We start from the raw sequence: 7262 nt of genomic DNA on the forward strand, positions 1-7262 counted from the left end.
AGTCTTTCCGCTCCCGGGATTGGAATGACTCCTTACCTTCTCCCTTAAAACCCACATCCTTTCGTCTTTCCCTCTCCTTCCCTCTTTCCTGACGAAGCAACCGTTGGTTGCGAAAGCTAGAATTTTGTGTGTATGTTTGTGTGTCTATCGACCTGCCAGCGTTTTTGTTTGGTAAGTCTCATCATCTTTGTTTATATATATATATACAGCAATGTGAAATTGAGCTCCAATCTTTAAACTGGAGAGTAGATTGTGTTGCTCAGAACTGCTGTAGAAACACAGAAATCGAATACGTAGTATTATTGTTGTATGAAGGGACAGACTCTTACTGTAAGACTCCTTCAAAGGGAGGAGAATCACGTATTTGTATCAGTAAAGGAAAACAGTTTAAATGAAGACTGTCCTTATTCCATGCCGTGAAGACAAACACTTTATAATATCATTTATTTCATTTATTGCACTTGACATCACCAAGAAATAAATCATTCTGTGTTTGTAACATTACCCAAGTAGTAGTGTCAAAGCGTTTTTCAATAAATTAATAAGAGTTATGCATAAAGCTGGAAGTACAAAAGTCAACATTATATTATGTGGAGACATAAATGTCACAAATTAAACTAGTGCCACCATCATAAATATCCATCAGAGTTAGCTGACGCCATGCTGGCTAAGTTTAAAAACCGTAACTGGTGTTTGTATGTACAAACGATTGATGAGGAGTAAAACATGCTTGAAACACATTGTAGGATGTTAAGTATAAAATAAATAAATGTGAGTGGTAGCAGAAAAATACTAATTATTATCCTTCAGAGTTTGGGATGTCTCTGCTGGTCAATACTGCAGCAAGGGTTACTACCATGACTGGATAAGTAATCAACCATGTGGTCACAAATATGGACAGGTTATGGACAAGCTATAAAACTTGTGTACAGTAAAGAGAGATAAAGCTAAGGATGGTATCAATTTACTTCGTCAAAATATCAGGGGAATAAAAAATACAGTAGATGAGGTGTTTGAATGTTTAGATGATCTCAAAAATAAGACTGAGACTGGCATACTTCTCTGTCTGAATACCATAACTGTGGGATTGGAAAGTGTCAGTATAAATGGGCATAATTTAGAATCTTAAACTTATAGATTTAGCATGGATAAAGGAGGGGTTGCTGTTTACACAAAACAAGAGTATAAATACAAAACTGTAGAAGTAAGCAAATTCTGTGTCGATCAGCACTTTGAAGTTTGTGCATGTGAACTGCAGCTACACTCCTGGAAATTGAAATAAGAACACCGTGAATTCATTGTCCCAGGAAGGGGAAACTTTATTGACACATTCCTGGGGTCCGATACATCACATGATCACACTGACAGAACCACAGGCACATAGACACAGGCAACAGAGCATGCACAATGTCGGCACTAGTACAGTGTATATCCACCTTTCGCAGCAATGCAGGCTGCTATTCTCCCATGGAGACGACCGTAGAGATGCTGGATGTAGTCCTGTGGAACGGCTTGCCATGCCATTTCCACCTGGTGCCTCAGTTGGACCAGCGTTCGTGCTGGACGTGCGGACCGCGTGAGACGACGCTTCATCCAGTCCCAAACATGCTCAATGGGGGACAGATCCGGAGATCTTGCTGGCCAGGGTAGTTGACTTACACCTTCGAGAGCACGTTGGGTGGCACGGGATACATGCGGACGTGCATTGTCCTGTTGGAACAGCAAGTTCCCTTGCCGGTCTAGGAATGGTAGAACGATGGGTTCGATGACGGTTTGGATGTACCGTGCACTATTCAGTGTCCCCTCGACGATCACCAGTGGTGTACGGCCAGTGTAGGAGATCGCTCCCCACACCATGATGCCGGGTGTTGGCCCTGTGTGCCTCGGTCGTATGCGGTCCTGATTATGGCGCTCACCTGCACGGCGCCAAACACGCATACGACCATCATTGGCACCAAGGCAGAAGCGACTCTCATCGCTGAAGACGACACGTCTCCATTCGTCCCTCCATTCACGCCTGTCGCGACACCACTGGAGGCAGGCTGCACGATGTTGGGGCGTGAGCGGAAGACGGCCTAACGGTGTGCGGGACCGTAGCCCAGCTTCATGGAGACGGTTGCGAATGATCCTCGCCGATACCCCAGGAGCAACAGTGTCCCTAATTTGCTGGGAAGTGGCGGTGCGGTCCCCTACGGCACTGCGTAGGATCCTACGGTCTTGGCGTGCATCCGTGCATCGCTGCGGTCCGGTCCCAGGTCGACGGGCACGTGCACCTTCCGCCGACCACTGGCGACAACATCGATGTACTGTGGAGACCTCACGCCCCACGTGTTGAGCAATTCGGCGGTACGTCCACCCGGCCTCCCGCATGCCCACTATACGCCCTCGCTCAAAGTCCGTCAACTGCACATACGGTTCACGTCCACGCTGTCGCAGCATGCTACCAGTGTTAAACACTGCGATGGAGCTCCGTATGCCACGGCAAACTGGCTGACACTGACGGCAGCGGTGCACAAATGCTGCGCAGCTAGCGCCATTCGACGGCCAACACCGCGGTTCCTGGTGTGTCCGCTGTGCCGTGCGTGTGATCATTGCTTGTACAGCCCTCTCGCAGTGTCCGGAGCAAGTATGGTGGGTCTGACACACCGGTGTCAATGTGTTCTTTTTTCCATTTCCAGGAGTGTACTACTTCCTCATTGTGGAGTACTAGGACCAATACTGATCCTGATCTACATCTATGGCTTCCCCAATAGCGTTATTCATGGGGTAAAACTTCTCTCCCATGACAGCAATATTGCAGTCGCTGAGAAAACAAGAGAACTCCTTATGGAGAATGCAAATGAAACCCTCAAAGAACTTTACAACTGGTCATTCTGAAATAAAGTGACACTGAAAAAAAGAGAAACAAATGCTATGAATTTCAGTTCGAAGAGGGGAATTGACACTATTAAATTGCAAATAGATGACACCTCTATAGACTGTGTAACTAACATGGGATTTCTAGGAATGAATATTGATGCTCAACTGAAATGGTGTGACCATACAAAGATACTTACAAGGGAACCTCCCCTCGTACCCCCCTCAGATTTAGTTATAAGTTGGCACAGGGGATAGGCCTTGTAAAACTGAACACAGATCAATTGAGAAAACAGGAAGAAGTTGTGTGGAACTGTGAAAAAATAAGCAAAATATACAAACTGAGTAGTTCAGGGGAAGATATGTAATATCAAGGACACTCGGAACGTAGGAGCGCCGTGGTCTCGTGGTAACGTGAGCAGCTGCGGAACGAAAGGTCTTTGGTTCAAATATTCCACCGAGTCAAAAGTTTAATTTTTTATTTTCAGTTTATGTGACAAACTCTTATGTTTTCATCACTTTTTTGGGAGTGATTATCACATCCACAAGAAAACCTAAATCGGGCAAGGTAGAATTATCTTTTTACCCATTCGCCAAGTGTACAAGATAGGTGGGTCGACAATATGTGACGCAGATGCCGTCACCAGTGTCGTATAGAATATATCAGATGTGTTTTACTGTGGAGGAATCGGTTGACCTATGACCTTGCGATCAAATGTTTTCGTTTCCCATTAGAGAGGCACGTCCTTTCATCTACTAATCGCACGGTTTTGCGATGCGGTCGCAAAACACAGACACTAAACTTATTACAGTGTACAGAGATGTCAATGAACGAACGGACAGATAATAACTATGCAAAAATAAAGAAAGTAAAATTTTCACTCGAGGGAAGACTTGAACCAAGGACCTCTCGTTCCACAGCTGCTCACGCTACCACCGGACCAGGGCGCTCCTGAGCTCACAATATACTTGATGTTGCCTATCTTCCCATTAACTACTCAGTTTGTATATTTTGCTTATTTTTTCATAGTTCCACACAACTTCTTCCTGTTTTCTCAATTGATCTGTGTTCAGTTTATCAAGGCCTATCCACTGTGCCAACTTATAACTAAATCTGAGGGGGCTGCGATGGGGAGGTTCCCTTGTTAGAAACACGGTGTCAACAGCATGTTAGGAAACAGGATGTCAACAGCATGTTATGCCCTTCCAGTCCTATCATCAGCGTGTAACAGGCAGAGTCTTTTACTTACACACTATTCATATTTACATTCAAATCTTAATTATGTAATTATTTTCTGGAGAAGCAATGCAAGTAATATGAACGCAGTTTTCAATCTGAGGATAAGTGCCATAAGAAAAATAAAGAAAAAATAGTAGTCGAGCGCAATGTAAAGATCTGTTTAAAACAATGGGGATTTTAACTACACTATGTGAGTACATTCATTAATTGTAAACATTAAAAATAATACTGCACGAGCTGTAGTGATGTCTGACGCAGTGGTTAGTGTCGCTAGCTGGGGGTCGTCAGTTCAAACCCGAACAGCAGCAACAGTTTATTATTTAGTGTTCCTTGTTTAAGGTTCTTGAAATGTCTTATGTTTGTAATGTTTGTATATTCTGGAATACTCGATATTCGTATAAATACTAGCATCCTGGAATATTCCATGTTTGTAAAAATGGCTGAGCTATCGATCCACTATGTCAGTTCATTTCTGTTCTGGCTGCACGTTGGTATTCGTAACAAATGTGTTTCCAGTGATAAGTGTCGTATTCCACTGACGATCCTACTTTTAGATTTGGACTTGAGTGTGGTTATGGCGTGGCATTGTTCGGTGGAGGCACCAGGTACTACAAAACATTTACATCACCATGGCTACAATTAGGCAATGTAAAAAGCGTAATCTACGCAGATACGAACCAAAATTACCACAGTCCATATATTTCGAAGACAGATGGATTACAAGGCAGCAGCAAGTCAGATGTCCATCAAGCATTCATCAGTGTTTTCTGAAGATGCTACTCAGGACTTGATAAAATGGGTGAAAGGACTCGACCGTATCACCCAATACAATACGTGGGAAGACATGACGTGTTTGGAATACATGTTCTTTACTTGGACAGCAAAGTCCGGCAGTGGATTGAGAACAACGAAAAGAAGCTCAATAATTGTCCCATCCATGACAAAATTAATCTCTAAGCACATGAAACCCTGCATATATTAATTATGTTATTTTTGCTGTTCTGGTATTGTAATACCAAGACGCATCCAATTTCTTTGTAAAAGTGGTATATACGCGAAGAGAACTACTACTACTTATAACTGCTACCACTATCAAAACACTAAACCACTACTCAGAAAACTGTTTTCAAATGTCTGAACTTTTTTATATTTGTAGTTGCAGTTCATTCCCAGAAATCAGATCCATAGGTATGAACCATTGACCTTGCCGTTGGTGGGGAGGCTTGCGTGCCTCAGCGATACAGATGGCCGTACCGTAAGTGCAACCACAACGGAGGGGTATCTGTTGAGAGGCCAGACAAACATGTGGTTCCTGAAGAGGGGCAGCAGCCTTTTCAGTAGTTGCAGGGGCAACAGTCTGGATGATTGACTGATCTGGCCTTGTAACATTAACCAAAACGGACTTTCTGTGCTGGTACTGCGAATGGCTGAAAGCAAGGGGAAACTACAGCCGTAATTTTTCCCGAGGACATACAGCTTTACTGTATGATTAAATGATGATGGGGTCCTCTTGGGTAAAATATTCCGGAGGTCAAATGGTCCCCCATTCGGATCTCCAGGCGGGGACTACTCAAGAGGACGTCGTTATCAGGAGAAAGAAAACTGGCGTTCTACGGATCGGAGCGTGAAATGTCAGATCCCTTAATCGGGCAGGTAGGTTAGACAATTTAAAAAGGGAAATGGATAGGTTAAAGTTAGATGTAGTGGGAATTAGTGAAGTTCGCTGGCAGGAGGAACAAGACTTTTGGTCAGGTGATTACAGGGTTATAAATACAAAATCAAATAGGGGTAATGCAGGAGTAGGTTTAATAATGAATAAAAAAATAGGAGTGCGGGTTAGCTACTACAAACAGCATAGTGAACGCATTATTGTGGCCAAGATAGACACAAAGCCCATGCCTACTATAGTAGAACAAGCTTATATGCCAACTAGCTCTGCAGATGATGAAGAAATAGATGAAATGTATGACGAGATAAAAGAAATTATTCAGGTAGTGAAAGGAAACGAAATTTTAATATTCATGGGTGACTGGAATTCGTCAGTAGGAAAAGGGAGAGAAGGAAACATAGTAGGTGACTATGGATTGGGTGGAAGAAATGAAAGAGGAAGCCACCTTGTATAATTTTGCACAGAGCATAACTTAATCATAGCTAACACTTGGTTCTAGAATCATAAAAGAAGGTTGTATACATGGAAGAATCCTGGAGATACTAAAAGGTATCAGATAGATTATATAATGGTAAGACAGAGATTTAGGAACCAGGTTTTACATTGTAAGACATTTCCTGGGGCAGATGTGGATTCTGACCACAATCTATTGGTTATGAACTGCAGATTGAAACTGAAGAAACTGCAAAAAGGTGGGAATCTAAGGAGATGGGACCTGGATAAACTGAAAGAACCAGAGGTTGTAGAGAGTTTCAGGGAGAGCATAAGGGAACAATTGACAGGAATGGGGGAAAGAAATACAGTAGAAGAAGAATGGGTAGCTCTGAGAGATGAATTAGTGAACGCAGCAGACGATCAAGTAGGTAAAAAGGCGAGGGCTAATAGAAACCCTTGGGTAACAGAAGAAATATTGAATTTAATTGATGAAAGGATAAAATATAAAAATGCAGTAAATGAAGCAGGCAAAAAGGAATACAAACGTCTCAAAAATGAGATCAACAGGAAGTGCAAAAATGGCTAAGCAGGGATGGCTAGAAGACAAATGTAAGGATGTAGAGGCTTGTCTCACTAGGGGTAAGATAGATACTGCCTACAGAAAAATTAAAGAGACCTTTGGAGAGAAGAGAACCACTTGTATGAATATCAAGAGCTCAGATGGCAACCCAGTTCAAAGCAAAGAAGGGAAGGCAGAAAGGTGGAAGGAGTATATAGAGGGTTTATATAAGGGCGATGTACTTGAGGACAATATTATGGAAATAGAAGAGGATGTAGATGAAGACGAAATGGGAGATAAGATACTGCGTGAAGAGTTTGACAGAGCACTGAAGGACCTGAGTCGAAACAAGGCCCCGGGAATAGACAACATTCCATTAGAACTACTGATGGCCTTGGGAGAGCCAGTCCTGACAAAACTGTACCATCTGGTGAGCAAGATGTATGAGACAGGCGAAATACCCTCAGACTTCAAGAAGAATATAATAATTCCAATCCCAAAGA

This window comes from Schistocerca serialis, chromosome 1 (genome assembly GCF_023864345.2).
Source record: "Schistocerca serialis cubense isolate TAMUIC-IGC-003099 chromosome 1, iqSchSeri2.2, whole genome shotgun sequence".
NCBI lineage: Eukaryota > Metazoa > Arthropoda > Insecta > Orthoptera > Acrididae > Schistocerca > Schistocerca serialis.